At 45.5% G+C, this 22,611-nt stretch overlaps 1 pseudogene; it reads right to left on the reverse strand.

Annotated features, from left to right (window-relative positions):
* LOC125535274 (ribonuclease 1-like) overlaps positions 1-22,611 on the reverse strand; it is a 79,816-nt pseudogene that overhangs the window by 9,227 nt on the left and 47,978 nt on the right.

The following is a 22,611-nucleotide window of genomic DNA, read 5'->3' on the forward strand; positions in this document are numbered from 1 at the left end:
GTGATGATGCTGATAACCCACAAGTATAGGGATTCGCAACAGCTTTCGAGGGTAGAGTATTCAACCCAAATTTATTGATTCGACACAAGGGGAGCCAAAGAATATTCTCAAGTATTAGCAGTTGAGTTGTCAATTCAACCACACCTAGAAACTTAGTATCTGCAGCAAAGTGTTTAGTAGCAAAGTAATATGATAGTGGTGGTAGCGGCAACAAAAGTAAAGACAACAAAAGTAATGTTTTTGGTATTTTGTAGTGATTGTAATAGTAGCAGCGGGAAAGTAAATAAGCGTAAACCAGTATATGGAAAACTCGTAGGCACCGGATCAGTGATGGATAATTATGCCGGATGCGGTTCATCATGTAACAGTCATAACATAGGGTGACACAGAACTAGCTCCAATTCATCAATGAAATGTAGGCATGTATTCCGTATATAGTCATACGTGCTTATGGAAAATAACTTGCATGGCATCTTTTGTCCTACCCTCCCGTGGAAGCGGGGTCCTATCGGAAACTAAGGGATATTAAGGCCTCCTTTTAATAGAGAACCGGAACAAAGCATTAGCACATAGTGAATACATGAACTCCTCAAACTATGGTCATCACCGGGAGTGGTCTCGATTATTGTCACTTCGGGGTTGCCGGATCATAACACATAATAGGTGACTATAGACTTGCAAGATAGAACCAAGAACTCACATATATTCATGAAAACATAATAGGTTCAGATCTGAAATCATGGCACTCGGGCCCTAGTGACAAGCATTAAGCATAGAAAAGTCATAGCAACATCAATCTCAGAACATAATGGATACTAGGGATCAAACCCTAACAAAACTAACTCGATTACATGATAAATCTCATCCAACCCATCACCGTCCAGCAAGCCTACGATGAAATTACTCACGCACGGCGGTGAGCATCATGAAATTGGTGATGGAGGATGGTTGATGATGACGACGGCGACGAATCCCCCTCTCCGGAGCCCCGAACGGACTCCAGATCATCCCTCCCGAGAGGTTTTAGGGCTTGGCGGCGGCTGCGTATCATAAAACGCAATGATTTCTTCTCTTTGATTTTTTTCTCTCCGAAAGCAAATATATAGAGTTGGAGTTGGCGTCGAAGGGCATCTAGGGGGCCCATGAGGTAGGGGGCGCGCCCCCACCCTCGTGGACAGGGTGTGGGCCCCCTGGTCTTCATCTTTGGCGAGGATTTTTTATTATTTTTTCTAAGATGTTCCGTGGAGTTTCAGGTCATTCCGAGAATATTTTTTTTCTGCACATAAAACAACATCATGGCAATTCTGCTGAAAACAGCGTCAGTCCGGGTTAGTTCCATTCAAATCATACAAGTTAGAGTCCAAAACAAAGGCAAAAGTGTTTGGAAAAGTAGATACGACGGAGACGTATCAACTCCCCCAAGCTTAAACCCTTGCTTGTCCTCAAGCAATTCAGTTGACAAACTGAAAGAAAGAAAAAAAAACTTTTACAAACTTTGTTTGCTCTTATTGTTGTAACTATGTCAAGCCAGCATTCAAGTTTTCAGCATAGATCATAACTAACCACATTTGCAATAATTCTCAGGTCTCATAATTACTCATATCAATAGCATAATCAACTAGAAAGTCATAATAATACATCTCGGATGACAACACTTTCTCAAAACAATCATAATATGATATAACAAGATGGTATCTCGCTAGCCCTTTCTGAGACCGCAAAACATAAATGTAGAGCACCTTTAAAGATCAAGGACTGACTAGACATTGTAATTCATGGTAAAAGAGATCCAATCATAGTCATACCCAATATAAATTAACAATGATGAATGCAAATGACGGTTGTGCTCTCCAGCTAGTGCTTTTTAATAAGAGGGTGATGACTCAACATAAAAGTAAATGGATAAGCCCTTCGCAGAGGGAAGCAGGGATTTGTAGAGGTGCCAGAGCTCAGTTTTGAAATAGAGATAAATTGTATTTTGAGTGGTATACTTTCATTGTCAACTTAACAACTAAGAGATGGCGATATCTTCCATGCTAAACACATTATAGGTGGTTCCCAAACAGAATGGTAAAGTTTATACTCCCCCTCCACCAACAAGCATCAATCCATGGCTTGCTCGAAACAACGAGTGCCTCCAACATACATCAGGTCCCAGGGGGAGTTTTCTTTGCAATTAATTTTGATTTAGTTTGCATAAAGCATGGGACTGGGCATCCCGGTGACCAGCCATTTTCTCGTGAGTGAGGAGCGGAGTCCACTCCTCTTGAGAATAACCCGCCTAACATGGAAGATAAGGACAGCCTTGGTTGATACATGAGCTATTCGAGCATACAAAACAGAATGTTTATTTGAAGGTCTAGAGTTTGGCACATACAAATTTACTTGGAACGGCAGGTAGATACCGCATATAGGAAGGTATAGTGGACTCATCTGGAATAACTTTGGGGTTTAAGGGATTGGATGCACAAGTAGTATTCCCGCTTAGTACAAGTGAAGGCTAGCAAAAGACTGGGAAGCGACCAACTAGAGAGCGACAACAGCCATTACATGCATTAAGATTAATAAACATTGGATGCAAGCATGAGTAGGATATAATCCACCATGAACATAAATATCGTGAAGGCTATGTTGATTTGTTTCAACTACATGTGTGAACATGTGCCAAGTCAAGTCACTTAAATCATTCAAAGGAGGATACCACCCCATCATACCACATCATAACCATCTCAATAGCATGTTGGCACACAAGGTAAATCATTATAACTCATAGCTAATCAAGCATGGCACAAGCAACTACGATCTCTAATTGTCATTCCAAACATGTTTATTCATAATAAGCTGAATCAAGAACGAGGGACTCATCATATTTACAAAAACAAAAGAGGTCGAGTTCATACCAGCTTTTCTCATCTCAGTCAGCCCATCATACATCATCATAATTGCCTTTCACTTGCACGACCGAACGGTGTGAATAATAATAAGAGTGCACGTGCATTGGACTAAGCTGGAATCTGCGAGCATTCAATAAACAGGAGAAGACAAGGCAATATGGGCTCTTGATTAAATCAACAATAATGCATACAAGAGCCACTTCAACAATTTAATTATGGTCTTCTCCTACTGACCCCCAAAGAAAAGAAAAGAAATAAAACTATTCATACGGGAAAGCTCCCAACAAGCAAAAGAAGGACGGGAAATATTTTTGAGGTTTCTTTTTAATTATTACTACTATAGCAGAAAAATAAACTACTACTAATTTTTTGGTTTTTCTTAAGGTTTAACAAACACACAGGAAGAAAGAAGGAAAAAGTAAATAAACTAGCATGGATATTACAGTGAAAAAGTATGAGCACCGACATCTAGTAATGAGTGTGTGTGAACATAAATGTAATGTCAGTGAGAAATACGTACTCCCCCAAGCTTAGGCTTTTGGCCTAAGTTGGTCTATGGCCACGGCTGGCCTGGCGGATATCCATAATAATAGTTGTTGGGGTCGTACTGTGATGAGGAAGAAGAAGGCTTCTATTGCCACTGGCTGGCAATCATCTCCGGATCCCACTGATAGTTAGACTGCCGCGAAGGATCGAATTGTGGTTCCGGTTCTGGCTCCTCAGCTGTTCCGGTAGGCATGAATAGCCGTCAACGGAACAAGGTACATGCCTACAGTCAAATCAAACAAAGAAGGAGCAGGCAGGATAATAGTCTCAGGATGATGTTTGTTAAAGAACAATTGATACTTAAGCTCTCCTGCCCTATTCTTAACAATAAAATCATGTGCCACCATACTTTTATGATCTAGATAAACACGGGGCAGCACTTTTTCTTCCTTCTCAGCATGCCTAATAGGTATGTTAAAATGTACTGCTAGGCGTGTAGCATAGATGCCTCCAAAGATGGGGCCTTCGGTACGGTTCATACTTAACCGTCTAGCAATAAAACCGCCCATACTAAAAGTGTTATCACTCTATAAACCGTGGAGCAGAATAATTATATCAGGGATACTAAGGTTTCCACAGTTTCCGCGTCCAATTAAACAACGACTAGCAAATAATGCAAAGTAACGTAAAACAGGGAAATGTATGCTAGTGATTCGTGCATCAGAAACCTTCCTAGTTTCTCCTACAGTGATAGTATCAATAAACCCAACCACATCATCATGATGTGGTTCTTATGTCTTGCCCTCAAAAGGGACTAAACAAATCTGACAAAAATCATAAAGTGACATCTCCTTATGCTCATCATATAAATGAAACTCCACCGCAGGTGGTGAGTTCCTAGAATGAAAATGAAAGTTTTGCACAAAGGTATTTGTGCGTAAGAGATACTGATCGCATTGGTCGTGGAGGAAAGTGGCGAGGCCTGCATTGTGAGCCAATTCATGAACATCTTCATAGATACCAGCTGCTCTCAAGAAATCATCAGAAGTCCATTCAGACGCCCGAATCTCCACGGTGTGCGGCAAATTATACTTAGGCTTCGGTGCCTTTTCCTTCGAGCTTTGGCTCGATGAGCCCCTCAAAAATCTCCATTATTTTTCTGAAATAATCTGAAATTTTAAGTAACTTCAAACAAAAGTGAACCAACTTCAATAAAACTGATAGCAACTACTCCTACAAGTGCCTAGAGCCTAAATCAAGCATTATAACTACTTGGAACCATATAAATTTGACATGCAAGCTCAAGAACATGGTCACCTATGCAGCACAAATTTGCAAAGAATAAAGCACTAGAACAAAAACTAATTGGACCAATGGAGGAGTCGCATACCAAGGAACAATCTCCCCAAGCAGTTTTGCGAGAGGTGCTTTGAGCAAGGAGACCGAAAATCACAGCAAAAGTGGCTAGAACTCGTGCTTGAGTTGGTTTTTCGGGTTTGTGTGAGACAGAGGAAGAAGATGGGTGCTGGGATAAGTGGAGGAGGGCCACCGTGGGCCCACGAGGCAGGGGGCGCGCCCTAGAGGGGGGGGCGCCCACCACCCTCGTGGCCAGGTGGCAGCTCCTCCCGCGGTAATTTTTGCACAGTAAATCCTCAAATATTCCGAAAAAAATCATATTAAATTGGCATGTCATTCTGAGGACTTTTATTTTCGGGATATTTTTATGTTGCACGGATAAGCCAGGAAATAGACTGAAAAATACTATTTTTACTTTATTTCTACTAATTAACAGAAAGTATAGAGAGGGTACAGAAGTTTGTGCTTCTAGTTTCATCCATCTCATGCTCATCAAAAAGAATCCACTAACAAGGTTGATCAAGTCTTGTTAACAAACTCATTCCGATTAACATGAAACCAGAGAAATTTCGAATAACACTAGGTTACCTCAACGGGGATATGCACATCCCCAATAATAAGTATATCATATTTCTTCTTGACAGTAGGAAGAGGAAATTCAAAACCTCCAATTATAATCGATGGAATTTTTCCAATGGAGTTGATACTATGAACTTGAGGTTGTTTCCTCGAAAAGTGTACCGTATGCTCATTATCGTTAACATGAAAAGTGACATTGCCTTTGTTGCAATCAATAATAGCACCTGCATTATTAAGAAAAGGTCTTCCAAAAATAATAGACATACTATCATCCTCGGGAATATCAAGAATAACAAAGTCCGTTGAAATAGTAACGTTTGCAACCACAACAGGCACATCCTCACAGATACCGACATGTATAGCAGTTGATTTATCAGCCATTTGCAAAGATATTTCAGTAGGTGTGAGCTTATTCAAGTCAAGTCTACGATATAAAGAGAGAGGCATAACACTAACACCGGCTCCAAGATCACATAAAGCAGTTTTAATATAATTTCTTTTAATGGAGCAAGGTATAGTAGGTACTCCGGGATCTCCAAGTTTCTTTGGTATTCCACCCTTAAAAGTATAATTAGCAAGCATGGTGGAAATCTCAGCTTCCGGTATCTTTCTTTTATTAGTAATGATATCCTTCATATATTTAGCATAAGGATTTGTTTTGAGCACATCAGTTAATCGCATACGCAAAAAGATAGGCCTAATCATTTCAGCAAAGCGCTCAAAATCCTCATCATCCTTTTTCTTGGATGGTTTCGGAGGGAAAGGCATGGGTTTCTGAACCCAAGGTTCCCTTTCTTTACCATGTTTCCTAGCAACAAAGTCTCTTTTATCATAACGTTGATTCTTTGATTGTGGGTTATCAAGATCAACAGCAGGTTCAATTTCTACATCATTGTCATTACTAGGTTGAGCATCATCATGAACATCACTATTAATATTTTCATTAGGTTCATGTTCATTACCAGATTGTGTTTCAGCATCAGACATAGAGATATCATTTGGATTATCAGGTGGTTCAGCAATAGGTTCACTGGATGTTTGCACAGTTCTATCATTTTTCTTCTTCTTCTTTTTAGAAGAACTAGGAACATCAATATTATTTCTTTGAGAATCTTGCTTGATTCTCTTAGGGTGGCCTTCAGGATACAAAGGTTCCTGAGTCATTCTACCAGTTCTAGTAGCCACTCTAACAGCATAATCAGTTTTCTTACTATTCATTTCATCAAGCACTTCTTTTTGAGCCTTAAGTACTTCTTCTACTTGAGTGGTAACTATAGAAGCATGTTTGCTAACAAGTTTAAGTTCACCTTTAATATTAGCCATATAATCACCCAAGCGTCTAATCATATAAGCATTTTCTTTTAATTGTCTACCAAAATAAGCATTGAAGTCGTCTTGCTTAAACATAAAGTTATCAAACTCATCCAAGCACTGACTAGCCATTTTAGTAGGAGGAACTTCAGCTTTATCATATCTATAGAGAGAATTTACCTTTACTACCTGTGTCAGGATATCGGGGTCAGGAGGTTCTTCAGTAAATAAAGAATTGAGATCATATGTTTCTTCAACAGGCGGTATATTAATACCATGTATCTCTTCAATAGGCGGTAAATTCTTAACGTCTTCAGCTTCAATACCTTTTTCTTTCATAGATTTCTTTGCCTCTTGCATATCTTTGGGATTGAGAAATAGAACACCTCTCTTCTTCGGAGTGGGTTTAGGAATAGGTTCAGTAATTGGAGCAGGAGCGGGCTCAGGAGGTGCCCAATTATTTTCATTTGTCAACATATTATTCAATAGGATTTCAACTTCATCCGGTGTTCTTTCCCTGAAAAGAGAACCAGCACAACTATCCACGTAATCTCTGGAAGCATCGGTTAGTCCATTATAAAAGATATCAAGTATTTCGGGTTTCTTAAGAGGATGATTAGGCAAAGCATTAAGTAACTTGAGAAGCCTCCCCCAAGCTTGTGGGGGACTCTCTTCTTTAATTTGCACGAAGTTGTATATTTCCCTCAAAGCAGCTTGTTTCTTATGAGCAGGGAAATATTTAGCAGAGAAGTAATAAATCATATCCTGGGGACTACGCACACAACTAGGATCAAGAGAATTAAACCATATCTTAGCATCACCCTTTAATGAGAACAGAAATATTTTGAGTATATAAAAGTAACGCGATCTCTCATCATTAGTAAACAGGGCGGCTATATCATTTAACTTAGTAAGATGTGCCACAACACTTTCAGATTCATAGCCATAAAACGGATCAAATTCAACCAAAGTAATTATATCAGGATCAACAGAGAATTCATAATCCTTATCAGGAACACATATAGGCGAAGTAGCAAAAGCAGGGTCGGGTTTCATTTTATCTCTAAGTGATTCTTTGTTCCATTTAACTAATAACCTCTTGAGCTCATATCTATCTTTGCAAGCTAAAATAGCGGCAGGAGATTCCATATCAAAAAGATAGCCCTCAGGAATAACAGGCATATTTTCATCATCACTTTCATCATCGTATTCAGATTCAATAATTCTTTTTCTCTAGCCCTAGCAATTTGTTCATCAAGAAATTCACCAAGGGGCACAGTAGTATCAGGCATAGAAGCAGTTTCATCATAAGTATCATCCATAGTAGAAGTGGCATCATCAATAACATGCGACATATCAGAACGAATAGCAGAAGCAGGTGTAGGTATCGCAAACTTACTCATAACAGAAGGTGAATTAAGTGTAGAGCTAGATGGCAGTTCCTTACCTCCCCTCGTAGTTGAGGGATAGATCTTGGTTTTTGGATCTCTCAAGTTCTTCATAGTGTCCAGTAGATATAAATCCCAAGTGACTCAAAGAATAGAGCTATGCTCCCCGGCAACGGCGCCAGAAATTAGTCTTGATAACCCACAAGTATAGGGGATCGCAACAGCTTTCGAGGGTAGAGTATTCAACCCAAATTTATTGATTCGACACAAGGGGAGCCAAATAATATTCTCAAGTATTAGCAGCTGAGTTATCAATTCAACCACACCTGGAAACTTAGTATCTGCAGCAAAGTGTTTAGTAGCAAAGTAATATGACAATGGTGGCAGCGGCAACAAAAGTAAAGACAACAAAAGTAATGTTTTTGGTATTTTGTAGTGATTGTAACAGTAGCAGCGGGAAAGTAAATAAGCGTAAACCAATATATGGAAAACTCGTAGGCACCAGATCAGTGATGGATAATTATGCCGGATGCAGTTCATCATGTAACAGTCATAACATAGGGTGACACAGAACTAGCTCCAATTCATCAATGTAATGTAGGCATGTATTCCATATATAGTCATACGTGCTTATGGAAAAGAACTTGCATGACATCTTTTGTCCTACCCTCCCGTGGAAGCAGGGTCCTATCAGAAACTAAGGGATATTAAGGCCTCCTTTTAATAGAGAACCGAAACAAAGCATTAGCACATAGTGAATACATGAACTCCTCAAACTATGGTCATCACCAGGAGTGGTCCTGATTATTGTCACTTCGGGGTTGCCGGATCATAACACATAATAGGTGACTATAGACTTGCAAGATAGAATCAAGAACTCACATATATTCATGAAAACATAATAGGTTCAGATCTGAAATCATGGCACTCGGGCCCTAGTGACAAGCATTAAGCATAGCAAAGTCATAGCAACATCAATCTCAGAACATAATGGATACTAGGGATCAAACCCTAACAAAACTAACTCGATTACATGATAAATCTCATCCAACCCATCATCGTCCAGCAAGCCTACGATGGAATTACTCACGCACGGCGGTGAGCATCATGAAATTGGTGATGGAGGATGGTTGATGATGACGACGGCGATGAATCCCCCTCTCCGGAGCCCCGAACGGACTCCAGATCAGCCCTCCCGAGAGGTTTTAGGGCTTGGTGGCGACTCCGTATCGTAAAATGCGATGATTTTTTCTCTTTGATTTTTTTCTCTCCGAAAGCAAATATATTGAGTTGGAGTTGGCGTCGGAGGGCATCCAGGAGGCCCACGAGGTAGGGGGGCGCGCCCTAGGGGGGGGGCGCCCCCCACCCTTGTGGACAGGGTGTGGGCCCCCTGGTCTTCATCTTTGGCGAGGATTTTTTATTATTTTTTCTAAGATGTTCCGTGGAGTTTCAGGTCATTCCGAGAATATTTGTTTTCTGCACATAAAACAACATCATGGCAATTCTGTTGAAAACAGCGACAGTCCGGGTTAGTTCCATTCAAATCATACAAGTTAGAGTCCAAAACAAGGGCAAAAGTGTTTGGAAAAGTAGATACGACGGAGACGTATCAGATGCTGTGTGGAACTCCGTATCTGAATGTCAATTCTCTGATGAAGCTGACGACAGTACTAGTTTCTAGATTCTTGATAGGCTTGGCTTCAATCCACCTGGTGAACTTGTCGACTGCTACAAGAACATGAGTGAAGCCGCTCCTACTAGTCCTCAGCGGTCCAACCATATCTAATTCCCAAACAGCAAAGGGCCAGACGAGTGGAATGGTCTTTAGGGCTGACGCAGGTTTGTGGGACATATTGGAGTAAAACTGGGCAGCCTTCACATCTATCGACTATATCTTTTGCCATTTCATTTGCTCGTGGCCAATAAAATTCAGCTCGGTATGCTTTAGCCACAATGGTCCTAGAGGACGCATGGTGGCTGAGGGAGTCCTGGATTAGGGGGTGTCCGGATAGTCGGATTATATCCTTTGGCCGGACTGTTGGACTATCACTACTAGAAAAAGGGCTATAGATGGGATTGACACTAATGGCGCACCAGACAAGCGGTGCTCCATTAGTATATACTAATGGCGCACCACCTTCCGGTACGCCATTAGAGCTGAAACTACTAATGGCGCACCTGGCCCAGGGTGCGCCATTAGTATCAATTTTTTTTGAACTAGTGCGCCTGTCCAAACATACTAATGGCGCATCCAGACACAGTGCGCCATTACTAGTTGTAACTAGTAATGGCGCACCTGTCGGAAAGTGCGCCACTAATGTTGTTTTTTTATTATATTTTTTATTCCTTTTTTTTGCAAAACTACTAATAGCGCACTGTTCGACCGTGCGCCATTACTAGTTTAAACTAGTAATGACGCACTGTGGAACAGTGCGCCATTAGTATGTTTTTTTTGCAAAACTACTAATGGTGCACCATCAGAAGGTGCGCCATTAGTAACCTGGATTACTAATGGCGCATTTAGAGTTGGTGCGCCATTAGTAAGTGGGCAGCAACAAGATATTTTGGACAGCCTCTCCTACCCACACTCACTTTCTCCCCACTTCATTCTCTCCACCTCCTCCTTGTCTCGGGTGCCTCCTCTTTTTCACCTCATTTCCACCATAGATTCATTCAATTTAAGTGGTTAAATTACCTTATTTTGATAGGTAAGTAAGGGGGGAAGCTATATTTATGTTGTTCTCCCTACAACAATGTGCACATGCACTTTTTATGGCCTAGCTAGATCTATGTATGTTTGTGGTGTTGCATATGTTTCTGGTGTTGCATATGTGTTTGTGTTTGGAGGTGTACCGGTATTTGAAATGCGATAGTTACCAATATTTTGCCGGAATGTTGATTCATTTCCGTTTCGGCGAGAATTTTCGCAGTAAGCATTCTTTTTGGTCCTATTTTTAGGGAAAGTCATGCCAAATTTTTTCTTGGTTCTAAAATATCGTTTTGCTTTACCCCGCAGGCGACCGTGGTCCGCACGATGACCGAAGGCATCGTGAATAGGTTTTTGAGGTCCGCGAAGGCCGAGATGCTTCAAAAGAACGAGACGGAGATAAGATGTCCGTGTCGAAGATGCAAGCTGAAGAGCCTTATTGCGGACCCGGAATCCGGGCAGGTGCGGGACCACCTGCTCTTGCGTGGTTTCATGGATGGCTATCGGTGGCAAGGTGATGAAGATGACTACGAAGTCGTCCATGGGGGCCGGGCAAGAAATGAGGAAGGGCAGCAAGACAACCACCGCGGCTCGGGCGGGCGAGAAGACGAAGAATCCCTAGGAGATGATCACGACGGTGATGCTGTACACAGTCATCATGTAGAAGATGCAGGACATGATGATGAGGAAGATGCTGGAGCAGACGACGGGCATGATCATGAAGATGATGATGCCGGCGGAGCAAACGATGCTGGACCATCGATGGGCTGGGTGCAGGACCCTCATATTCAAGAGCTGCTTCTCAAGCAGACGGATAACGCAAGAGCTGCCGCCTGAGAGAAAGCCAAGATGGATCAACTTGAGTTAGACGCGGTTACTCCATTGTATGAAGGATGCAGGCCTGAGGATACCCGCCTGAAAGTAACGCTCATGGCTCTGGAGATGAAGGTAAAACACAAAATGACCGACGCATGCTTCGACGAGAACATGTCATTCTGGCACGAACGTCTTCCCAAGGGGAACAAGTGCCCGACCAGTTTGGAGGAGGCGAAGAAAATCGTGTGTCCTCTGGATTTACCGCACGTGAAATACCATGTGTGCATGAACAATTGCATCATTTATCGGGACGAGCACGCGGAGTCTACCATATGTTCGGTGTGCGGCGTCACTCGATACAAGAAGAGGAAGAAAGCTCCTCGAAAAGTGGTGTGGTACTTTCCGATCACCCCTCGTCTGCAGCGGTATTTCGCGGACCCTAAGGTAGCAAAGCTCCTGCGTTGGCACGCGGATAGGGAGGAGAAGAAGCGAGAAGATGACGCAAATGATCCGGAGATAGATAAAAAAGACAAGATGCTGAGTCACCCTAAGGATGCGAGCCAGTGGCAAGCGTTGAAATTCGAAGACCTAGAATTTGGGAACAATCCAAGGAACATCGTGCTGGGCGCGAGCACCGATGGAGTCAATCCGTTTGGCAGCCAGAGAAGCACACATAGCACCTGGCCTGTGTTTGTGTGGATGTACAACCTTCCCCCCTGGTTGTGCATGAAGAGGAAGTACATTCACATGAGTATGCTAATTGAAGGACCGAAACAACCAGGGAACGACATCAATCTGTATCTGGGGCTGCTGAAAGAGGAGCTTGACACGCTGTGGAAAACGCCAGCCAATACGTGGGACGCCGCAGAGAAAGAATATTTCCCTATGAGAGCCGCACTGCTCACGACGGTGCACGACTATCTCGGTTACGGATATGTCACGGGGCAGGTGGTCCACGGATTTTCTGGATGCGTCAGGTGCATGGATGACACAATGTATCGCCAGCTAGATAGAGATCCCGGGTCTTCGAAAACCGTGTTCATGGGACATCAAAGGTGGCTTCGCGACGATGACCCGTGGAGAAAATGCAAGGATCTGTTCGATGGTGAAACCGAACCCCGAGGACGCCCGCGTATGAGGAGCGGCGAGGAAATAGACGAGCTGTTGAAAAATTGGAAAGATTGCCCACTGCCGGGAAAGAAGCAAAAGGCGCCAGAGCCGGGAAAGAAGCGAAAGGCGCCAGAGCCGCTGGTGAAGGTATGGAAAACGAGGTCTGTTTTCTGGGACTTGCCGTACTGGAAGATCCACCGTGTGCCTCAAAGCCTTGATGTAATGCATATCACGAAGAACGTGTGCGAGAGTCTACTTGGTACCCTGCTCAACATGCCAGAGAGGACCAAAGATGGGCCGAAAGCAAGGGCATACTTGAAATCAATGGGCATCAGGCAGGAGCTTCACGCTATATATGATGATGATGATGATGAGGCGAAGCAGGACACGGAAAGTCGTCGCAAAGGCAAAAAGGCCAAGAAGATCGGAAATGAATACCCTCCCGCGTGCTTCACTCTAAGTCAGGAGGAGATCGAGCAGTTTTTCACCTGCCTCGTAGGAGTAAAACTTCCTTACGGTTACGCGGGGAAGATAAGCAGATACCTAGACCCAGCGAAGCAGAAGTTCAGCGGGATGAAGTCTCACGACTGTCACGTGCTGATGATGCAGATACTTCTAGTTGCAATCCGTGGGATCATGGACACGCACGTCCGTGAAACGCTATTTGGCCTATGCAACTTTTTCGATGTCATCTCTCGGAAGTCTGTTGGCGTGAGGCAACTCAGAAGGCTACAGGAAGAGATCGTGGTGATACTATGCGAGCTTGAGATGTACTTCCCGCCCACATTCTTCGACGTTATGGTGCATCTGCTGGTCCATATCGTGGACGATATCATCCAACTCGGGCCGACGTTCCTGCACAGCATGATGCCGTTCGAAAGGATGAATGGTGTCATCAAAGGATACATTCGCAACATGTCACGTCCAGAGGGAAGCATAGCCAGGGGCTTTCTGACCGAAGAGTGCATCTCCTACTGCATGAATTATCTAGGCATCGAGAACCCCGTTGGTCTGCCCATCAACAGGCACCTCGGCAGGCTCGCTGGATGGGGTCACCGTGAGGGTCGCCGCGAAATGCATGTCGACTTCGAGGGTCGACTCGCCGACTTTGAAAGAGCAAACCTAGTCGCGCTACAACACATAGACGTGGTCGATCCTTGGGTGGTAGAGCACAAAACCTTTATTAAGAAGACGTACAATGACTGAGGCCAACAGAGGATGGACGGAGATATACTCAAAGAGCACAACTCATGTTTCACGCGTTGGTTCAAGCAGAAGCTTCTGTCGTACCCTTTACATGAGGATTCTTCCGCGGAAGAACAACTCATATTCGCCTTGTCACAGGGCGCCGAGCACAACCTGATGACCTATGAGGCGTACGATATCAACGGCTACACATTCTACACCGAGGCCAAGGACATGAAGAGCGATGGTTATCAGAACTTCGGGGTAATGGTGGAATCCTACACCGGTAACGACAAGGACAGATACTACGGAAGGATCGAGGAGATCTGGGAGCTAAGCTACGCTGGAGAGAAGGTCCTGATGTTCCATGTCAGATGGGCGAAGAGCGTCCTAAAAGAAGACCGGTATTTCACCGCCATGGTTATACCCGAAGCCAAATCCAAGACCGCGGGCGCAAACGTCACCGCGAAAAATGAGCCATGGGTACTGGCTTCCCAAGTGGACCAATGCTTCTTCATTACCGACCCGTCAAAGCTCAGTCGTGTTGTCGTGAGGAGAGGCAAAAGGAAGATCATCGGAATGGATGGTGTAGCCAATGAGCAAGACTTCGACAAGTACGGCGACCCGAGGATCGAACATGACGACGATGATGAAGTAGCAACATACACCACAAGAAGAAGCAGGACCACCCTACCTAAAGGACGTCCGTTCCACAGAAGAACTCCATTTGCGAAAAGGAAGAGCAAGAAGATTGTGAACAGATAGCTAGCTAAGATCGATTGTATTTAAATCGTAGCCTTCATTTCTCGATTGTATTTCATGGGCACTTTTTGAACTATCATGAATATTTTTAAATTTCATGGACACTCGATCTCGATCCCCCTCCATCTCGATCGCTATCCCACCTTGCCAGATCCGGTCCCCCTCGCCGCCGAGCACCCCCCGGTCCACCGGCCACCGCCGCCGACCCCCCGCACCCTCGATTCCCCTACTCAAACGCCGCCGCCGACCCCCCGCACCCCTCCCCTACTCAACCGCCGCCGCCGACCCCCCGCACCCCGCGCACCCTCCCCCGCTCCACCGGCATTACTGTTTGATGATATTTTTTAAAAAATTATTACTGTCTTATAAAAAAATATTACTGTTGCAGTAGCCATCTTATAAAAAAAATTATTACTGTCTTATAAAAAAATTATTACTGTCTTATAAAACAAGTTTGAACATATTTAAACACAAATACTAATGGAGCACCGGGGTGAGGTGCGCCATTAGTATGGATGTACTTATGGCGCACCAGGGTGAGCTGCGCCATTAGTATGGATGTACTAATGGCGCACCAGGGTGAGGTGCGCCATTAGTATGGATGTACTTATGGCGCACCGAGGGGTGGTGCGCCATTAGTATTGTGCCGCCCCCATCCATATTTCCACCCCGGCCCAAACCTATCCCCTCTCTCTCCCTCGCCCTCGCCCTCGATCCCCTTCCCCTCTCCTCTCCCGACTCCGCTGCCCCACCGCCTCGACGCTGCCCCGCCGCCTCGACGCCGCCCCGACGCCGCCTCGACCCTGCCGCGACATCTCCAACCACCGCCGCCCGAGGCCCCGACGTCGGCGCCGCTCTCCCTGTCGCCCCACCTCGTTGGACGCCATCGCCCCGCCGCCCTCGTCGCCGGCGGCCCGGACGCCGCCCCATCCACACCACCGTCGCCGGAGCACCACCACCACCTGGACCTCGTCGCCTCCTCCCCTGCGTCGTCGTCGTCCCCGACATCCTCCCCGCGCCCCACTGCCCTATCCCTACGGCCACCGTGAGCTCCCCCTCCTCCTCTCCCCCTCTCCCCCTCGCGCGCACGCGCTTACGTCGTTTAGCACATTAGGGTAATGCACCCCCATCCTCCCTCCCTCCTCCGGATATGTTCTTCTTAGTTATCTGAATCTATTCAAGTCTGAAACTGTTAGTGTGAGGTGTCTGCAACTGTCGCAATCTTGTTGATAAGTAAAAGATGATCTGAAATTGAAACCCCAAATCACATGATTCACAATTAGATGATCTGAATCTATTAAGCAGTTTTAGACAATGGTATGATTTCTGAGTTGGACCGACCAGGAGAGATTGTTCATGATTAGTATATCCCCAAGTTCAACTGTTGCTAACTTCCTAGCTATAGTTCTTGATACATACTTAGAATTGGTCCACTGATTATCTAGGTTTGATGCACCATATTTGTCCCAAGGTTGTCGATAGTTTTCACCAATTGATTGTGTGTTTGCATTGCCTACTCGTGCACTTTACTTTAAATCTGAGCATCCAAGTACTTATATTTACTACAATAGATCTAAATCCAGTAATGTCATGTGTGATCAAGGCTGCATAATTATGTAGGGCTTAAGAGTTTCACTTTGATGATGATGCCCTTTGCTGCTCAAGATTTTTCATATATGGTCACTGGAACTCACGCATCTATTATTTCGCAGTGAACATGTAACCTTTTCGCTTTTGCTCTGCATGTGCTTCTCAGTTTGCTAGCTATATCTCTAGGTTCTTGATTGGCTTCACTAGTTGATTGGTTGTTTGCATTGTCTGTTTGTGCTACTTTCCCCCGAGCACCCATGATCTATATCGAAGAATGTTACTTTTGAATTCTGATTATGCCGAATAGTTGTGTAGGGGTAAGAATTTTCACTTTGAAGATGCCTTTGGTGTTCTGGATGTTCCAATATGAGCACCAGAACTCAGATGTCTACTATTTGCATTGAATAGATATTAGCAGTTGACCTCTTTGCTTATGCTCTGTCTGCGCTTGTCAATTTGGAAAGTCAATTCAGTTTACCTTGTACCTTATTGATTGAGCACTTACTAGGTAATTTTAGCTTAAAATACTAGGTAATTGCCATCCGGATGTGAAGTGCATAACTAGTATATCCCCAAGTGCATCTGGTGCTAGCTTCCTAGTTATAGTTCTTGTTACAGATAGAGAGTTGGTCCACTAGTTATGTAGTTTTTAGGCAAATGCTAGTAACTTGTGCTTTCATATCTCTGTATTGGTTCGTGTTGCTGTTGTAGTTCTTGAATTTGTTCAGTTACCTCCTGGTAGGTTAGATGCAGGTGATTAGTTTCCCTAGTTTAGGGTTTTCTCAGTGTATCAGATTTAATGAGTCAGCTCTGCTTTATTCCTGTGTCTATATGGTTTTCTAGTGCCTTTCACTGGATGTTTTTAAGTGTAATCCCCATGTGTTTTTAGCCCTGTATTGGTTCAGTAGGTGTTTCCTTTATTTTGTCAGTGTTAGATCATCTCACTGAATTTGTGTGTACAAGCCCTGCAGTGCAGATGTATTTTAGTGTAAGCTCAGCAACTTTTGATGAATTCTCAGTGTAATATACCCCAGAATTATAGTGCAATTTATCCCATATTTTGAGTGTATTTGTCAGTGTAATATACCCTAGAATTACAGTGTAATTTAGCCCATATTTTCAGTGTAATATCCATGATTAAATTTTATGGTTGCAGTGCAGTTCTTGTTATATATTTCTGGTTGTTAGACTGTTCAGCTATGCAGAGTGAAATACAAGTTCAGCATGTCGATAATGATTTTGGCAGCAGTGTGAGGCAGCAGTGTGCGGCACAATTCCTTCATTGGATAATGATTTTGCAGGTACCCCGAGAGGCCCTTGAGTTTGCCGGAATGTCGATTAACTTCCGTTCCGGCAAATTCGGGTACTCCATATGTCCTATTTTCAGCAAAGGTCATGCTGAAATTTTCCGTGAATTTTAGCATGACTTTGCTAAAAATAGGACATATGGGGTACTTGTGACTAATGCATGGGCCGGGGTATCTTAGTAGTTAATTAAGTAGGATCAAGTGCCCCGGCATACTTGTGACTAATGCATGGCTTTTAGGGTGCCTCGGTGTCGATAAAAACCGAAATGATGAATGCTTAGGCTTTTAGGGTGCCTCGGCGTCGAAAAACCCTCAATGATAAAAGCTTAGCTTTTAGGATGCCTCGTTGTCGACAAACCCTAAATGATGAGACCATGATCCTGTTCCTTGACAATAACCAACTTTTTGACCAAACTTTGTTCCTATTTAGAGAGAAACATGGCCAACAACGATGAGGCCGGGGGTTCGGGCGGCAAGGCATTCTGGAAGCTGTCCCAGGAGATGGAGGAACAACCTCACTTGTATGAGGACGCCGCCTTCCCCACCGATCCTAAGACCACTGATGGTACCGCCGAGGATGACCCCACTGATGCCACCACTGATGGTGCCGCCGAGGATGCCACCACTAATGATGGCAGCGCACACACAGATGGAAGCCAACCGAAGAGGCAACGGAAGGACCGGCGCTCGACCGTGCTCCGCACCCTCAAGGAGGAAGTTACTGAAGTGGACTCCAACGGGAATCCAACGGTGCCCGAACGAATAGTCAAGGGGTACTCGCTTCAGCTCGGGTGCATTCTCCGGAGCACCGTCTCGATCAACACCGAGAACCTGAGGCATCCTGACCGAGGGAATTTGCGCAACCTCCTCTTCACGAAGCTCCACGAACGATACAAGTTCCCCGCTGAATTTGAAAACACAAGCCTCAAAGGGAATAAAGTGAACAATGCTACCCTCACGAAGATGAGCAAGGCCCTGTCTACTTGGAAAAGCAATGTGAAGAGAATGATCGAGAAAGGTGAGAGTTATGAGAAGATCAAGGAGAAAAATCCTTCGATCACCGAAGATGACTATAATGACTTCAAGATCAATTGCTCGAGCACCGCAAACTCCGAATCAAGTAAGTGGGGGAAAGAAATGCGGGAGCTGAACTTAGGGGAACACACACTCGGTCCCGGTGGTTACAGAGTGGCGGAGCCTATATGGGACAAGGAGGAGGCGGACCGTGCCGAGCAAGGCCTACCGCCCCTCTTCGATAAATACGGTGACAAGCAGACCAGGAACTTTGTCAGGACCCGGTACAAGAAGGACCCGAAAACAAAGGAGCTTACCATGGATCCGAAGACTAGGGCGCTTGAGCTTGTTCTGGTAAGGAATACACCCCCGCGTAATTAGCTCCATATGGTTGCATTCTAATTAATGAAGCCAAATTTCTAAATGGTTCACATTCCTTCCGCAGGCGACTGAAAGCAGTAGCGCGGGGTCGACTAAGAGCAACCCTTGGGACACCACTCTAAATAGGGCGTTGAATGTAATGAAGAACAAGGATAAGCTCAGTAAGCCGACGTCAGCTGGTCGTGTGGCTGGCAAAGGCTTGTCGACAAAATGGTCGTCATACTATAACACTGGTGGGCGAAAGGAGAAAAAGACCAGCTCGGAAAGCCAGGCGCGCGAGGTTCAAGAACTCAGGGCACAGGTGGCGCGGATTCCGGAGATTGTCCAAGAGCAAGTGCAACAACAACTCGGAGCGACGATCACCGCCATTGTGCCTACCTTGATCCAGGGGATTAGTGCGTGGATTGCGGGCGGCCAACAGGGACCGCCCCCGATTCCTAGCTTCACGGCCAGCAACTCGCAGAACGCGGTGGCGGGGCCATTGGTGTCTCCGGCGGAGGCGGCATTGGTGTCTCCGACGCCGGCACGGGAGCTTAATGCACCCGGGTGTACGCCGGCCGGCACCTCTGCAGCAAGCGGCCCCTCCGTCAACTGCACGCCCACCGTTGGCGGTGCCTCGACATTAGCCGAGCTCGACGCCATCATCACGGTAACTAATTAAGCCTCTCTCGGCCGAGGACTTCATCTCCTTGCCTTTGACTGGGCATCCCTGACGCCCTACATATTTTCGCAGGGCGCCGCCGACGTTCCGTGCACTCTCCTGCACTTCGTGAACAACGAGTTGGTCGATGTCGCCAAGGGCAAAATTGTTCAACCGGGAAACCCCTTGTTCCATGGTACCCAGATGCCACCCAACTTGTTTAGGGTTCAACTGGTTCGGGTGCTGCCAGGCTGCGACGAGTTGTTAGCTCCGATTCGACCCGTCGGGGACGACGATGATGACGTGATGACCCTCAGCGCCTGCCTGAGCTGGCCCCTGCTTTGGCCGAAGAGCCAGATTCGTTTGGGGGCAGGGGACACCACCCCAAAGACAACACCGCCAGTCGTGCCGGCGCCAAGTTGGCCCCATGGCAAGACCGCCGCAACGGTGCCGGACATCCCTATGCCACTGGATCCAAACATGCATATGGCACAGGATCAGAACGACGATGACGACGACGATACATTTGCCAACGTCGGTCAGTACTTTGCCGATCATGGGTACGGTGGCGACTTCATGGGGCCTCCTTCTCAAGAACCCAACCCAACAAAAGACGTGCGTGATCTAGCTGGTACCGTGGAGAAGCCAAGTTGCAACAGGCGTCGTCTGCCGTTCAGCTCTCAGGAGACGCCTCCAGCTGCCGACTTCACCGAGCCTCAGATAGGCGAGGTGCGAAATATTATCAGCCCCAACACACTCAAGAAGGCGGTCTGTGAGCAGAACTCCGTCCCATTACAGGAGAAGAAGAAGGCATGCAAAAGAAAGACTAACAAGGGTGCGGGCCAGCCGGCACCGAGTACGATCCGTGCTCAGGATGGGCCACCTTCACCTGAGGATATCTCGAGGAGGGTGCATGTGGCGGGTAGGCCGATGCTACCGAGAAATATGCTTGATGCTGCAACTGGTGCTATGCGGAGTCTGCATGACAGTGTTCTTTCTTTGGAGAAGCGGCGTCTCGTAGAGAAGGATGTGGCATACCCGGTTTTCGCGGCCAAGGTGCCAGAGGGCAAGGGTTTTGTGGATAACTCCATCGGGGGTACGATCGTCCTGCGGTTTGATGACATCCACGCTATGTTGAACCTTCATCCGCTGCACTACACCTTCGTTCGGCTATTTTCGTTGAGTATGGAGATGCGGATCATTCGCGACAAGACCCCGGACATCGTGATAGTCGACCCCTTCTACATGCGTGCCAAGATCTTGGGCAGCGCTGGGGACCGGCAAGTCGCGACTTCTTACCTCGAAGGCGTCATTCTGGCAAACCAAGATAAGGATAACTTCCTCGTGCCTTACTTTCCCGAGTAAGTCCTCCCCTCAACCGCCCCGTAACATATGAATTCTTAGATTTCGATCGTTTTTCTTTTAACATTCTGTGTTTTCTGCAGTGACACACATTGCACGCTCATCCTCCTAAGCCCCAAATATTCCATGGCCACGTATTTCGACCCGGACCGTCAGTCGAACGTAGACTACACAAATGTCAAGAAGGTTCTTGATGATGTTCTCCCCGGCTACGTCAAATCTGGAGGCACCTTCACCAGGCCTATTCGTAAGTACGGCAAGCACGTGTTCTCCCACAATACGACGTTCTGCTGCGTCAAGAAGCCTCCTGGCGGTCAGAAGGGTGCCTACTACGCCATCCATCACATGCGGGCGATCGTACGGGACCATCATCAACTTCTGCTACCGAATAAACTCAAAGATTGGGCCGCGAGCGTGTCGGCAATCCAGGACACGGACATCAGACAAGAATTCTTTCGCATCTAGTCGGAGTTTGCGGAAATCATCCATCAAGATGTCCTTCGTACCTCGGGGCAGTTCTACCTCAGAAATCAACCGTCCAACAGTGACATCGACACAATGCTACAAATGCAGGCTGACAACGACCGTTATTTCATGACTCCCACGATAGACGGCGGCTTCATCCACGCTCCGGTCCCTTGAGTCGAGTCGAAAGCAGTGATGCTGTGTCTAGTTCTGAAACATCGATTGGCTCATGTTGTAATTAAACTTTAATGAACTTGTAGTATGTCTCTTTGGTTTCGAGAGTCGTTCAACTTAGATGTAATCGATGCTATTAATGTCTTGCTTTGCTCTTCTGATCGTTCTGTTGCATACTTATATATTGCTTATGTATTGTCTGTGAATTGGTACTAACGTTTCGTTTGGCTACTGCATAGCGATGCCGTCGTATGTCGTGTACAAGGGTAAGGTTCCCGGAGTCTACGACGACTGGGAGGAGTGTCGGAGACAGGTTCACCGATTCAGCGGTAACAGTTACAAAGGGTACACCACTAGGGCCGAAGCCGAATCTAGATACGCCCGCTATCTAGCGGGAGAGGGGAGGGAGCGCTGGAGGAACCGGATGAAGACGAGTTTCATTGTGATGATGCTCATCGTGATGACCGCAGCTCTCTTCTATGTGATGGTAGTTTAGATGATCGATATCGACTTGTAATGTGAAGACAAACTCGCTACTCGCGGTCTCGAGACTTGTAATATAATGTTCTATCTTTCTTCGGTCTTTTCAATTCGGAGACTAATATGATGAATTGTATTCGGAGACTAATATGATGAATTGTATTCAGAGACTAATCTTCTATTGTATTCGATGAATCTGTTGTTGATGTGTGCTGTCTATATTTTGTCCAATTATACATTTTGTAACCTGTGCAAAAAACAGAAAATAAAAAAATAAAAAAAACCTAATATTCATACTAATGGCGCATCACATCACAGTGCGCCATTAGTATGCCAAAGGATACTAATGGCGCATCATTAAACAGTGCGCCATTAGTATGCCGAAGTTACTAATGGCGCATCTTGTTGTTGTGCGCCATTAGTATGCCAAAGCACCTGGGTATACATGGCCCCCTGGGAGGCATACTAATGGCGCACTGTTGTATATACTAATGGCGCATCTGAGGTGCGCCATTAGTATACCAGATACTAATGGCGCACCTGTGGTGCGCCATTAGTAAAATATACTAATGGCATGGCACTAATGGCGCACCACTAATGCGCC

Source organism: Triticum urartu, chromosome 2A (assembly GCF_056163025.1).
Source record: "Triticum urartu cultivar PI428250 chromosome 2A, HENAU_Tu73, whole genome shotgun sequence".
Classification (NCBI taxonomy): domain Eukaryota; kingdom Viridiplantae; phylum Streptophyta; class Magnoliopsida; order Poales; family Poaceae; genus Triticum; species Triticum urartu.